Source organism: Pongo pygmaeus, chromosome 3 (genome assembly GCF_028885625.2).
Source record: "Pongo pygmaeus isolate AG05252 chromosome 3, NHGRI_mPonPyg2-v2.0_pri, whole genome shotgun sequence".
Taxonomy (NCBI): Eukaryota; Metazoa; Chordata; class Mammalia; order Primates; family Hominidae; genus Pongo; species Pongo pygmaeus.
In genome coordinates, this window is record NC_072376.2 from 33,246,317 (window position 1) to 33,261,241 (window position 14,925).

Consider the following 14,925-nt stretch of genomic DNA (forward strand, 5'->3'; position numbering starts at 1 on the left):
GGCTTTCACCGTGTTGGCCAGGCTGGTCTCGAACTCCTGACTTCAGGTGATCTGCCCGCCTTGGCCTCCCAAAGTGCTGGGATTGAGGATTTTTATAGATTAAGGTTTTACATTTAAGTTTATAGCCAGTGAAGAGAGATAGGTTTCTGCAATGGGTTTCATAGGCTTTGCTTGCGGAAGCAATTTTTGGTGGTGTAATTCTGGCTGCATTCCAGTAGGTGGTGTTTAACAGTAAGAGAATGCAAATAGGCTCTTAGTCGTGCACCCCTTTTGTATTTCAGTACAGACACAGCAGGGCTCTGCGGAGGGCAGGCAGTTGGGCAAAAGATGACTCTCTCTCCAAGTTCGTTCCCTGTCTTTGGTGGAGTCCCCTTCAACTACTGGCTCTGTGCCAGCATTTTCTTTGCCCCAAGGGAGGTTTTGGCAGCTTGCACTCCCTCCTCCCTTCGGAGCACTTAGAGCTGAGGGTTAGGTCATAGGAGACCCACAACTCCCTGGGGCCTGCTGGTCTCCTGTGCTTGTTAGAGTAAGAGCGAATTGTGAGATATGTTTGCAGGTGGTTTGGTGAGGCAGCGGGTCAAGGATGGAGGATCCCAGGGCAAGGCAGTGGGACTGTGGATGTGCAACTGGTATGGCACCCACAGCCCTGGGTTTTCATCCTGGCAGACAGCTGTGGGCCTGCCCAGCTTGTGCTCCCACAGTCCAGTGGGTCTCCTTTGGCATGCACCCTAGGAGCAGGCCCAACTGGCTAGGCTGGTCCCAAGCCTTCTGCATTCAGATCACTGGGCCAGTCGAGGCGTTCTGGGTCACGGGGCTCCCTGAGAAAGAAGCTGAGGCTGGCTATCAGGCCATACCCTTCCCAGACTTGTCTTGGAAAGGGAGGAATGCCCAGCTCTCCTGTTGGCACACAAACTCGCGCTGTACTCTTGTCTGTTCTGAGAGTGGGACTCATCTCCTGGTCATGTTCAAGCTACAGATCTCAACTGGATATCTCTGGGCCATGTATTTGAATCCTAGGGAGTTGAGACCAGGCCTATGGATTTGTTCTCTGGCCCCTCAAGGTAGAGCACTGGCTGTGCTGAGGGGCAAACTACTCCCACACTGATAAGAAGACACACATGGGGCAGTGAAGGCTGTGCTGTGGGCACCATCCTGTAGGAGTCAAAAGGCAGGTTGTCTTGGGAGGGACCAGCAGGCAAGGCGGCATGTAGATCAGATATGCTTAAGTCCCATAGCAATGGCAGCCCCGTTCCCTCCAAGCCCAGCAGACAAAAGGAACTTCAACCACTCAGTCCAAAATGGAGAAGCTTGAGGGATGGGCATCTATGCTTGTGTTTTGCCACAGCTGTACTGCACAGCAAAACCTTCTGGGCTCCATGAGGGTTCAAGCTGCACATCTACCTGCTTTCCAGGCAGCTCCCCTCTCCAAGTTCAAAGGTCTATGGGGGTTGTGGGAGCTTATCCTATAGCTAGGATACCAGAGGTCCATGGGGGTACTATTACCCCAGGTTTTCTCACTCACTCCTTCATTGGGTTCAGGAACTGGGGGGCAATCCTAGTGGCCCTGTGACTCCAAGCAGGCTTCCCAGCTTATTCTCTCTTCAACCCCAGCATCTGTGTCGGCTCTCGGCTTTCAGTGTTTTCTCTCAAAAGGTCTGTTGGAGGTGTGATGGTTTATTTGGCATTTTGGTTCCTCTTGGTGGAAGAGGTGTTTTCTGGCTATGTCTGGTTGACCATCTTGCCTGGTTTCCTCAAGATTATTTCTTTTATTAAAACACTGGTATATTTTTATGTAGTTTTTTCTCTCTTTATAATTGTATTTATATGGTTTATAAAATGTTTTAACCCTCTATTTTTTTAAAGCACTGTAATAAAAGCATTTCATGTTCTAAGAAATTATTCCTACATAGTACAATCAACAGTGGCAATAAATATCACATTAAGCCAAAGAATTGGGGGAGGCCTATATTATAAAAGCATAAATAATTATTAATAACAAATATCTGAGATTCCTACATAATTTTTAAACTTTTATTTTAGGTTTTGGGGTACAGGTGAAGGTTTGCTCCATAGCTAAACATGTGTCACAGGGTTTTTTGGCACATATTATTTCATCACCCATGTATTAAGCCCACCCAGGGATTGTGCTCCCACAATCCAGTGAGTCTCCCTTTGGCATGCACCTTGGGAGAAGGCCCGCCTGACCACGCTGGTTCTAAGCCTTCTGCACCCGGATCACTGAGCCAGTCCAGGTGTTTTGGGTCACAGGGTTCAGTACCCAATAGTTACATTTTTCTGCTCTGCTCTCTCCTCCCACCCTCCCTGCTCAAGTAGACTGCACTGTGTGTTGTTTCCTCTTTTATGTTCATAAGTTGTTATCATTTAGCTCCCACTTATAAGTGAGAACATACAGTATTTGATTTTCTGTTTCTGCATTAGTTTGCTAAGGATAATAGCCTCCAGGTCCATTCACAAAAGACACGATCTCATTCTTTTTTATAGGTGCATAGTATTCCATCCACAATATATATGTACTATATTTTCTTAATCCAATCTGTCATTGATGGGCGTTTAGGTTCATTCCATGTCTTTGCTATTACGAATAGTGCTGCAATGAGCATTCAAATACATGTGTCTTTATGGTAGAATGATTTATATTCGTCTGGGTATATGCCCAGTAATCGGATTGCTGAGTTGAATGATAGTTCTGCTTTTAGCTCTTTGAGGAACTGCCATATTGCCATACTGCTTTCCACAATGGTTGAACAAATATATATTCCCACAAGCAGTGTACTAGTGTTCCCTTTTCTCCACAACCTCGCTATTAGCCTGATGGGGTTCCTTTTGTAGATGACCTGCCCATTCTCTCTAGTTGCCTTTAACATTCTTTCTTTCATTTCAACCTTGAAAAATCTGATGATTATGTGTTTTGGGGATGATTTTCTTGTGTAGAATCTGGCAGAAGTTCTGTGTATTTCTTGAATTTGTTGGCCTCTCTAGCAAGTTTGGAGAAGTTTGCATGGAAGATATCCTGAAATGTTTTCCAAGATGTTTGCTTTCTCCCCCTCCCATTCAGGGATGCCAATGATTGGTAGATTTGGCCTCTTTATATAATCTCATACTTCACAAAAGTTTTTTTCATTCCCTTTTGTTCTTTTGTCTTTATTTTGTCTGACTGTCTTATTTCAGAAAACCAGTCTTTGAGTTCTGAGATTTCTCCCTCAGCCTGGCTTATTCTGCTATTAATACTTGTGATTGTATTGGGAAATTCTTGTATTGTGTTATTCAGCTCTGTCAGACACATTAAGTACTTTTTTATGCCTGCTATATTGTCCTTCAGCTCTTGTGTCACTTTATTGTGATTCTTATTTTTCTTGGATAGGGTTTTGCCATCCTCCTGAATCTCAATGATCTTTGTTCCTCTCCATATTCTGAGTCCTATGTCTGTCATTCCAGCCAGTTTAGCCTGGTTAAGAACTGTTGTCAGAGAACTAGTGCGGTCATTTGGAGAACATGACACTCTGGGCATTTGAGTTACTGGAGTTCTTGCATTATTTTTTTCTCATCTCTGCATGTGGGTATTCCTTTAACTGCAGTATAGATTGAATACAGTCAATAAATTTTTTGGGGTATTTTCACTACGCCGAGCCTTTCTGCAGGGCCTTTATCTGAAGCTGGCTGCTTGTCTCTGGTTTCAGAGAGGGGTATCTTAGTGAGGTTTTCAGTGTTGAAGCTTTGGATATGATCCAGCAGGAGGCCCTTAGTCTTAGTGGTAAGTTGGTTAACTCTTGCTTGGTTATGTGGCTCCCCTAGGTTTCCTCACAGTTGCAGCCTTTTTCCCTCTCAATGCTCTGAAAGTGTGGGTTCCTCTCCTCCTTGAGTGCTGGCTGTAGTTCACAACTTGGTACACCTGGGCTGTCCACTGCAGCTCTGAAGTGATCTCAGTGTTTATGTTCCTTCCTCAGCTTAGAGGCAGCAGAGGAATAGATCTTAGTAGTGGTTGTGGAAGAGGGTCATTTGCTTGTCTCCTCGGGGCTTCACTCCAGAAACATGCAGGTCAGAAATCACTCAGTGAATTCAGCCTCTTTCCTAAGGATATATAAGGGGTCTAACCTCCCACTTTGCTGGAGCTACATCTACTTTCACTGGAAATACCAAATATCTAAAGGTCCAGGGTTCCCACACATGCCTGATTGACTGCTCTGTCGAGACTCCACATAACTCTGTCTGTCAGACCGAAAGCCCTGGTGGAGTAGGTTCACAAGAAGATCTCCTGACCCAAGGGTTGCAAAGATTCATGTGAGAAGTGTGGTTTCCCAAGACCACTCATCCACTCACCACTTCCCAGGGCAGGGGAGGTTCCCCTGGCTCCATTTTGCTCCCAGGTGGGTCGTTGTCCTATCTCTTCTTCATTCTCCTTGGGTCAAGTTGTTTTCTTGATTAGTCCCAATGTGAGTACCTAGATGCTTCAGTTGAAGGTATTGTAGTTACTCGCCCCTTCTGCTCCTCTCTGTGAGAGCAATGCACACTAGCTGCTTCTAGTTGGCCAGTTTGACCACTTCCCTCATAATATTATAAGAAACTTATTTTATATTATTCAAATAATATTATTTGATAAGTTTAGAAGATGAAAAAAGAAAATTAATTACCCGTAATCTCCCTACCTGGAGCCAATAATCTGTATTTTCTAGAACCAATGGTCGAAAATTAATGTAATTTTCATTTTGTATATAGGGGTGTGTGTGTATATATATATATTTCCTTTACTCTCACATTCTCACAGTATTTAAATAATTCAACCAAAACCAAGCCTTCATATAAAAATATTTTCTCTCAACATTACATCATTCTTAGTTTTGTTAAATTATTAAATTTAGTTAAAGTGATTTATATGCATACAGTTTTTGTCAGATTTTTGAAGCTCATTAACATTATTAATCCTCACATCAAAACTATTATCTTATTTTTTAAAACTCAGGAAACTGAGGTTCAAGGAAAATACTTAATTGGCTGAAGTCACAGGATATAATGACCAATACTTCCATAATGGTCCTTATAATCTAAAATGCTTAAAATCTTCCACATCAGTATACTGACTTCTTATCATTTATACTAGGTGATACATGAATGCTCTATTGTTAGATATATGATTGCTTCCAATCCTTCACTAAAGATGTTATGAAAGCAATTGCAACAAAAGCAAATTTGACAAATGGGATCTAATTAACTAAAGAGTTTCTGCACAGCAAAAGAAAACTATCATCAGAGTGAACAGACTACCTACAGAACGAGAAAATTTTTGTAATCTATCTATCTGACAAAGGCTTAATATCTGGTCTACAGGGAACTTAAACAAATTTACAAGAAAACAAACCCATTAAAATGTTGGCAAAGGAGATGAAGAGACACTTCTCAAAAGAAGCTCAACATTACTGATCATTAGAGAAATGCAAATCAAAACCACAATGAGATAACATCTCACCCCAGAAAGGATGGCAAATATTAAACAGTCCAGAAACAACAGATGCTGTCAGGGCTGTGGCAAAAAGGGAATGCTTTTATACTTTTGGTGGGAGTGTAAATCAATTCAACCATTGTGGAAGACAGGGAGGCAATTCTTCAAAGATCTAGAGGCAGAAAGACGATTTCACCAAGCAATCCCATTACTGGGTATATACCGGCAGGAATATAAATCATTATATTATAAAGAAACATGCACATGTATGTTCATTGCAACACTATTCACAATAGCAAAAACATGGAACCAACCCAAATGCGCATCAATGATAGACTGGATAAAGAAAATGTGATACATACACACCACGGAATATTATGCAGCTATAAAAAGGAATTAGATAATGTCCTTTGCAGTGACATGGATGGAGCTGGAAGCCATTATCCTCAGCAAACTAATGCAGGAATAGAAAACCAAACACCACATGTTCTTTATAAGTGGGAGCTGAATGATGAGAACACATGGGGGAACAATACACACTGGGGCCTGTTGAGGGGATAGGGCCCAAGAAGGGGAGGGAGAACATCAGGAAGAATAGTTAATGGATGTTGGGCTTAATACCTAAGTGATGGATTGATTTGTGAAGCAAACCACCATAGCACACATTTACCCATGAATGTAACAAACCTGCATATTCTGAACATGTACCCCAGAACTTAAAAGCTGAAGAAAAAAATAAAATAAAAGTATAAGGAAAAAATAATAACAAAAGAAGAAATAAAAGAGAAAAGAAAGATGTTACCAATCTCTTTCTAAAATTTTCTATTTTTATTATTTTCCATATAATAAATGCATAGAATTAGAATTAAAGTAAAATATACTGCATTTGTATGGTTCTTGCATTTAGATTTCTAACATACTTTCTGGAAAGTAGCATCCAAATAACACTCTAAGTCACAACATTCATGAGGAACCATTTCATAGAGATAAGCTGCTAGTTGTTCTCCAAAAGTCCTCACTGCCTTCTTCAACAGTGATTAAAGATTTACATGGCACATTGTTGACCAGCTAACATGTTAATTTCCCAGCTTCTCTTGAAGGCAGGAGTGGCCATATGGCAAGAATCTGGCTAATGAGTTATAGGCACAGGTAATACTTGCAATTTGGGGTCCAAGCTTCTGAAAAAAGAAAAAAGCATACATTTCTTCTTTCCTCAGTTGAAAGTTGGAATGATAAAGTAACAGTGAGTCATCACTGATTACAGAGCAAAGGTGAGCGATTGAGTAGAAAGATCTTGGGTTCCTAAAAGCTTCAACCCAGCAAATAGCCCTAAACCAAACTGATACACAGCATATGTGTGCTGTGTATGTGTGTGTTCTGTTGGTCATATGTTTCTCAAACTTTTGTTGTAGTGATTTAGCCTATATTGTTTCATAGACACACCACACACACACACACACACACACACACACACACGCAGTATGCTGATGGGCTTGCTTACAATCACCTTTTCTTTTTTTAATGTATCAGTGTGGCACCTCTTTATTCATCTGATTACTACTGATTTTCCAAATGCATTTTTTTTACTTGAAATTTTCATTTTGAATTGCTTGTTTTTGCATCTGGCTTCCGTTAACATTTATCTCTCAGATTTAGAGCAAATAATTTGCACTCTGTTTCTGTTGGATTTTTTTATAATATAATATTAAATAAAAACAAAACAAACACACAAAGAGTCCACACTAAACATATCAAATAATGACAAACGACCTGAGTGCTGTCCCTCAATTGTAACTATCTATCTATCTATCTATCTATCTATCTATCTATCTATCTATCTATACTGATTATGTGGGTTTTTGCAGAACAATATTTTTTTTTCCAGTGAGCAGCAATATAGTGACAGGAGACAACTTATTTCCAAGGAAACAGACAAATTGCAAGTTACAGGCAATGTTTAAATCATTTAAGATTTATATACTTTCTAATCTCAATGTTGAAATTCTCAAAAAGTCTTTGTGTTATGGTCTTGAATATGTGTCTTCATGTGTTTCTGTCTTTGATGTCTATATAGATGTCTATATATCTTCCTCACATCATGTTGTAGTTCTCATGTAAACAAAAAGTTTGCATAGTGTCATATAAACTAACAGCTAATTACTTTTTCTTTTGGCAGTTTCAGAAACTACCTATGAATTGCTTTGGGATTTACTTCTGTAATAGCCACATTTTTTCGGACCTATTTATGGAATAAACATGCACTTAATTTTTACTCTTTATATAGAAGCTAATTAAGAAAAGGCAAGAAAATAGAATGCAATAACAATAGTGGAGCCCAGGATATCAACGGGGGATCAATATTCTTACCTATAGACAGAAACTGAAATAATCAGTTTCTGAGTGCTGGGACAAAATACAGAAACCCCCAAGTCTCTAGCATAACGGAGAGATGAGGGAGGCAACTTGGGCCTGAGGCAGTAAACTTTTCCTTGTGGTGTAATCTTTCTACTACTCCCAGATCCCCAGATATACAAAACCAGATTGATGTTCTGATTCATCCTTAAAGATTTTATTGTAATCTATTCAAAATATGACCCACAGGATCAGGACCACAGCAATTATGGGGCTAAAAAATACTCCAGGAAGCAGAATGTAATTTTAACATAACTAATTTTTTTTTGTTTTTTTTTTTTTTGGTTTTGTTTTTTGAGACAGAGTCTCGCTCTGTCTCCCAGGCTGGAGTGCAGTGGCGCGATCTTGGTTCACTGCAACCTCCGCCTCCCGGGTTCAAGCAATTCTCCTGCCTCAGCCTCCTGAGTAGCTGGGATTACAGGTGCCCGCCACCACGCCCAGCTAAGTTTTGTATTATTTTAGTAGAGACGAGGTTTTACCATGTTGGTCAGGCTGGTCTAAAACCCCTGACCTCGTGATCCACCCGCCTCAGTCTCCCAAAGTGCTGGGATTACAGGCGTAAGCCACCGCGCCTGGCCATAACTTCTTATACATGTGTTTGCCAAAGGTACTAAAAGAAATATACCCAAAACTTTCAAAATTCTTTATCTTAAAAAAATCAACTTTTATCATATTCCACAGATGCTTCTGTGGAGCACTCTCTCAAAACCCATCAAAGGTTATCTGATAAGCACATCCTAATCTTTTCTTTTCTTCTTCCTTCCTTTCCTTCTTTCCTTTTTTTTTCCCCCCCCCCTTGAGACCGAGTCTCGCTCTGTCACCCAGGCTGGAGTGCAGTGGTGCAATCTCAGCTCACTGCAATCTCCTCCTCTTGGGTTGAAGCAATTCTCCTGCCTTAGCCTCCCAAGTACCTGGGATTACAGGTGCCTGCCTAATTTTTGTATTTCTAGTAGGGACTGGGTTTCACCATGCTGGTCAGGCTAGTCTCGAATGCCTGACCTCAGGCGATCTGCCTGCCTCGGCCTTCCAAAGTGCTGGGATTACAGGCATGAGCCTTTTTTAAAAAAAATTTTTTTGAGACAGAGTCTCATCCATGTGTTCTCATTGTTCAGCTCCTGCTTATAAATGAGAACATATAATGCTTGGTTTTCTGGTTTTGCATTAGTTTGCTGAGGATAATGGCTTCCAGGTCCACCTATGTCCTTGCAAAGATATGATTTTTGTTCCTTTTATGGCTGCATAGTATACCATGGTGTATATGTGCCATACTTTTTTATCCAGTCTATCATTGATAAGCATTCAGGTTGATTCCATGTCTTTGCTATTGTAAATAGTGCCACAATGAACGTACAAATTCACGTACCTTTGTAATAGAATGATTTATTTTCCTTTGGGTATATTCCCAGTAATGGGATTACTGTGTGAAATGGTATTTCTGATTCTAGATCTTTGCCACACAATCTTCCACAATGGCTGAACTAATTTGCCTTCTGAGGGGACACATTGTTATCTATCAATTCTACACATGAGAAGTTTATAAATTGGAGAACTATTTTTTTTTTTTTTTTCAGTGATAGGGTTTTGCTATGTTGCCCAGGCTGGATTCAAACTCCTGGGTTCAAAGGATCATCCTGCACCAGCCTCTCGAGTAGTAGCTGGGATTACTAGCACATCACTATGCCAGGCTTAGAAACTCTTTCTTAATTCCCTAATTTTAAATATCACTTCTGTGTATGAATCATACATTTAAGTAATTTGTATATACAAATTCAATCACTTTTTAACATGCATTTGGATAAATATTAAGTAATATATCTAATATGTGTAAAATTTTTTAAAATTATATCTAAACCTATTTACAATTTATGAAATTATTTTAAGCTTTTTGAACTACATATATAATTAAATAGAGTTAATTTTCTCAAACATTGCAAGCACTTAAGAAAGTAGTTAGTTACTGAAAAAATTAAGCTCTTACTAAGCCCATGAGAACAAATATGCTAACTCAAAAGTAAATTTAGTATTTAGACTGGGCGCCGTGGCTCATGCCTGTAATCCCAACACTTTGGGCGGCTGAGGCGGGTGGATCACCTGATGTCAGGAGTTCCGGATCAGCCTGACCAACATAGTGAAACTCCTTCTCTACTAAATACAAAAAAAAATTAGCTGGGCATGGTGGTGTACATCTGTAATCCCAGCTACTTGAGAGGCTGAGGCAGATGAATTGCTTGAACCCGGGAGGCGGAGGTTGTAGTGAGCTAAGATTGCACCATTGCACGGCAGCCTGGGCAAAAAAAGTGAAACTCTGTCTCAAGAAAAAAAATAGTATTTAAAATGTTCAAACATCTTAAAAAACTATCAGAATGCACATAAAATCAATGATTTTAAAATGTTTGTTAATTATCTTGTATATTTCAAAATAAGTATTGTTTTTTGTTAGTTTGTTTTTAAATCTTGGGATGATAAATTTCTTCATTCACTATAAGGGTAATTATAGAGCAGCTTAGATTACTTGACCTTAACGCCGAAATAGAACTTGGGTATAGGTGAGGTTAATTGGTTAAATAATTGCCATTATACACAGCCTATTAATGAAAGTGACTCAAGAACAAAAGCACTTTGAAGTTAGATGTGACATCCAAGACTATCTCAGAGAATGACAGTATGACTAATTATTATGGTTTTATTTTTTCTTGTATGTAAATTAGGTTTTCTAATAACCACGTCTTTCTCCTAGGACTTAATCAACCATATTGATTCCCATGTTTTAAAACATTTTCCTTTCTACTGGAATAATCCACAACTAATATAACAATACCAATGGAGACTTGCATTAAAGTCTTCTGATTTTAATCGGTTTTTGTGTAAAAGCACGTGTCATTATGAACAAGGAATACAGCAACACTTCAGAGTTTCCAACTTTCTCAACACACATGTCAAGTTAATCAATATAATATTATCTTCTAATGCACAGGCCACAAATGCATCCACTACTTCTGAGGTATGAATAAAATATTATTTGTTGCTGTAATTATTTTGGCACCAACCAAAGCTCCTTAACAAAAGAATATGACGTTTCATGGAGTATATCCAATGACTTCATGTTGGGGATTTGACGAGAATAACTTTCTTTCTCACTTTTATAGCTTTCATTTTTAATCACATTATGAAATTTGTAACGCTCTGTTCAAGAATTTTGTAAAGACCAAATATGATACAATTCACTCTTTCATTGTTTTCAGTTTTTAAAGATGTAATTAGGACGTTTTTAGAAGATTTTCTTCTTTACTTTTTCGCCTTTATGTCTATAATTTCTTGTTATTCTGTTCTTATCTTCTAAATATATCATAATTACTCTCATATTTCATCCCAATTATCCATCGAATTTTAAAATTTTGTACAATCTCATTCAAAAGTGAAAAATATACATTATTTATACATTTTTTCTTAAATGCTAAAACTAAGTTAAAACCAAAATATACATATCATAATCAAGAAATATTTAAAATTAAGTAAAATGATAGAGTTGACATAATTATTTTTAAAATTACATTTCTTTATATATAAGAATAAAACCACTCACAGTTCTAACATTCAATGTAAAAAAAACATATATTATTCATGCCTGCTGGTCATGTAGATATATAAATTTAGTAGTTACAGGAATTATTTAGTACCAAAAGAATTCATTCATTACCATGTACAACTATTGTAAAACTCACAACCAATCATGGGTTTATCCAAAATCTCAAATTGGAAGGCAAACAAAACAAGCAAATGGACAATTGAAGCTATTGAAAAATTACATTTTGCTATACAGGAAACTATTTCATTTCAGGTAAAACAGAGTAGGACCTGACAAGTTCATTAAGTCTGTGCGTATTTTTCCCAAATGCTTCAGTCTCTCCATCAATATTAGGAATAGAGAAATCCACAACACTCATGACCTTGAGATGCAATTGTTTTCAGAACTTAGGACAAAACTTGTGAAGTGCTTGCCTGGAGCATAAACCATGTTAGTCACTGGAGCGATGCTATGTCAGCACTGAACACTGAATCCCAAAGAAAAGTTAGTAATGCACTGTGAAGTATTTGGGGATTGTAATCGGTGAAGACTTCTAAAGAACAAACCCAAGGAGAGGCTCATCTGTCTCAGGTTTTAGAGCAGTCACAAGGAATAGTGTCTATTTGTTACAGATATTTTCTAACGGTTTTGGTTTTTCCTTGCAAAATTCTCTTAGTAAGACAAAATCTATCTTTATCTCACCCTTTGAGCCAAGGTAAAAAATAAACGTTATGTTAAGAAAAAAATATGAGAAAGTTACATTTTAAAGTATTAATTAGTTCAATAGCACTAAAAATAAGTATACATTATTTTCTATATTGATTTCAATTTGAGAGAAAATGTCATAAAGTTTAAATAAAAATAACTAATAGGATTATTAATATATTGTTTTGAGACACAGTCTGACTGTGTTACCCAGGCTGTAGTGCAATGGCACAATCTCAGCTCACTGCAACCTCTGACCCCCAGGTTCAAGCAATTCTCCTGTCTCAGCCTCCTAAGTAGCTGGGATTATAGGCATGCACCATCATGCCCAGCTAATTTTTGTTTTTTGTTTTTTTTTAGTAGAGACAGGGTTTCACCATTTTGGCCAGGCTGGTCTCGAACTGCTAACCTCAAGTGATCCACCTGTCATAGCCTCCCAAAGTGCTGGGATTACAGGTGTGAACCACCACATCCAGCCAAAATTATTTTAAAAATATCTTCATAATTATACTTATGGTCATCCATGAATATCTGCATTTATGTACATAAAATACATACACATGAATATTTGCGAGTAAACAATTTACATCCTGATGATTTCTGTACATCTTACACCTCAAAACATTATAATCTCTACCAATAACTATTTTTGATATCAGGCAAATAATTTAGAGTTGCTGTTTCTTCATCTTTATAAGAAGAGTAATAGTCTATTATCATAATCATAGCATTGTACACAAATCAAAGCCACCAAAAATACACACTGCTATAAAAAATATAAAATGATGTCATACTCGTGAGCAACCACTGGGTCAAACAAGAAATAATTGAGACTAATGAAAATAGTAACATAACATATTGATGTGGTTTGGCTATGTCCCCACCCAAATCTCAACTTGAATTGTATTGCCCAGAATTCCAAAGTGTTGTGGGAGGTCCCCGGGGGAGTTAATTGAATCAGGGGACTGGTCTTTCCCATGCTATTCTCATAATAGTGAATAAGTCCCATGAGATCTGATGGGTTTATCAGGGGTTTCTGCTTTTGCTTCTTCTCATTCATTTTTTCCCTTGCCACCACGAGCAAGAAGTGCCCTTCACCTCCCGCCATGATTCTGAGGCCTCCACAGCATGTGGAACTGTAAGTCCAATTAAACCTCTTTTTGTTCCCAGTTTTGGGTATGTCTTTATCAGCAGCGTGAAAATAAACTAATACACACATGATATGCAGAAAAGTATGTTCTAAAAGGAAAGTTTATAGAAATAAATATCTACATTAAACAAACAAACAAAAAATCTCAAATAGAAAGCCTAATGTTACACAAAGGAGTAAAAGAAAAGCAAAGCCTAAAGTCAGTAGAAGGAAGAAGATTACAAAAATCAGAACAGAAATAAATGAAATAAAGACTTGAAAGACAACAAAAAATATCAAAAGAAAGAATACATCAATAAATAAAATCATAAATAAAATGGAGACATTACAACTCATACCACAGAAATATTAAGGATCATAAGAGACTGCAATAAACAATTGTAAGCCAACAAATTGTATAACCAAGAGAAATGGATACATTTCTAAACACATGCAATGTACAAAGACTGAATTACGAAGAAATAAAAAATCTGAACACACCATTAACGACTAAGGAGATTAAATCAAGGCAAACAAAACAAAAAATAAATAAATAACAACAAAAAGCCCAGCATCTGATAGCTTCATGGCTGAATTCCACCAAACATTTAAAGAACTAATGCCAATTCTTCTCAAACTCTTCCAAAAACTTGAAGAGGAGGCAATACTTTTAAATTCATTTTATAAGGCTAGCATTATCCTGATACCAAAGCCAGCTAAGAACATTACAAGAAAAGAAATTACTGGCCAATATCCCTGATGAGCATTGGTGCAAATATCCTCAACAAAAAATATTAGCAAACTGAATTCAACAGCGCTTTAAAAGACTTATTCACCTTCCTTTCCAACTTGGACCTGGCAGAATGGCTCCCGCAAAGAAGGGTGACGAGAAGAAAAAGGGCCGTTCTGCCATCAACGAAGTGGTGACCTGAGAATACACCATCAACATTCACAAGCACATCCATGGAGTGGGCTTCAAGAAGCGTGACCCTGGGCACTCAAAGAGATTGGGGAATTTGCCATGAAGGAGATGGGAACTCCAGATGTGTGCATTGATACCAGGCTCAACAAAGCTGTCTGGGCCAAAGGAATAACAAATGTCCCATACTGAATCCGTGTGCGGCTGTCCAGAAAACATAAGCTATATACTTTGGTTGCCTATGTACCTGTTACCACTTTCAGAAATCTACAGACAGTCAATGTGGATGAGAACTAATCGCTGATCATCAAATACATCAAATAAAGTTATAAAATTGCAAAATAAAATAAAATAAAATAAAAGACTTATTCACCAAGATCAAGTGGGATTTATTCCTGGAAGGCAAGGATGTTTCACTGTATGTAAATCAACAAACAATAGATCATATTAACAGAATGAAGAACAAAAACCATATAATCATTTCAATAGATAAAGAAAAAGCATTTGACAAAATTCAACATTCTTTTATGATTCAAAACTCTCACCAGATTAGGTATAGAAGCAATGTACTTCAACACAATAAAGGTCATATATGACAAGCTCATAGCTAACATCCTCCTCAGTGGTGATAATCTGATTCTTATAAAGTCAGTAACAAGATAAGGCTACTCAGTTTCACCACTTCATTCAACATAGTGCTGGAAGTCCAATCAGAGCAATTAGGCTAGAAAAATAAATAG

At 38.0% G+C, this 14,925-nt stretch overlaps 1 pseudogene; it reads left to right on the forward strand.

Moving 5' to 3' along the window:
* The first annotated feature begins 14,108 nt into the window (after positions 1-14,108).
* On the forward strand, positions 14,109-14,526 carry LOC129035540 (large ribosomal subunit protein eL31-like; annotated as a pseudogene).
* The last annotated feature ends 399 nt before the right edge of the window (positions 14,527-14,925 follow it).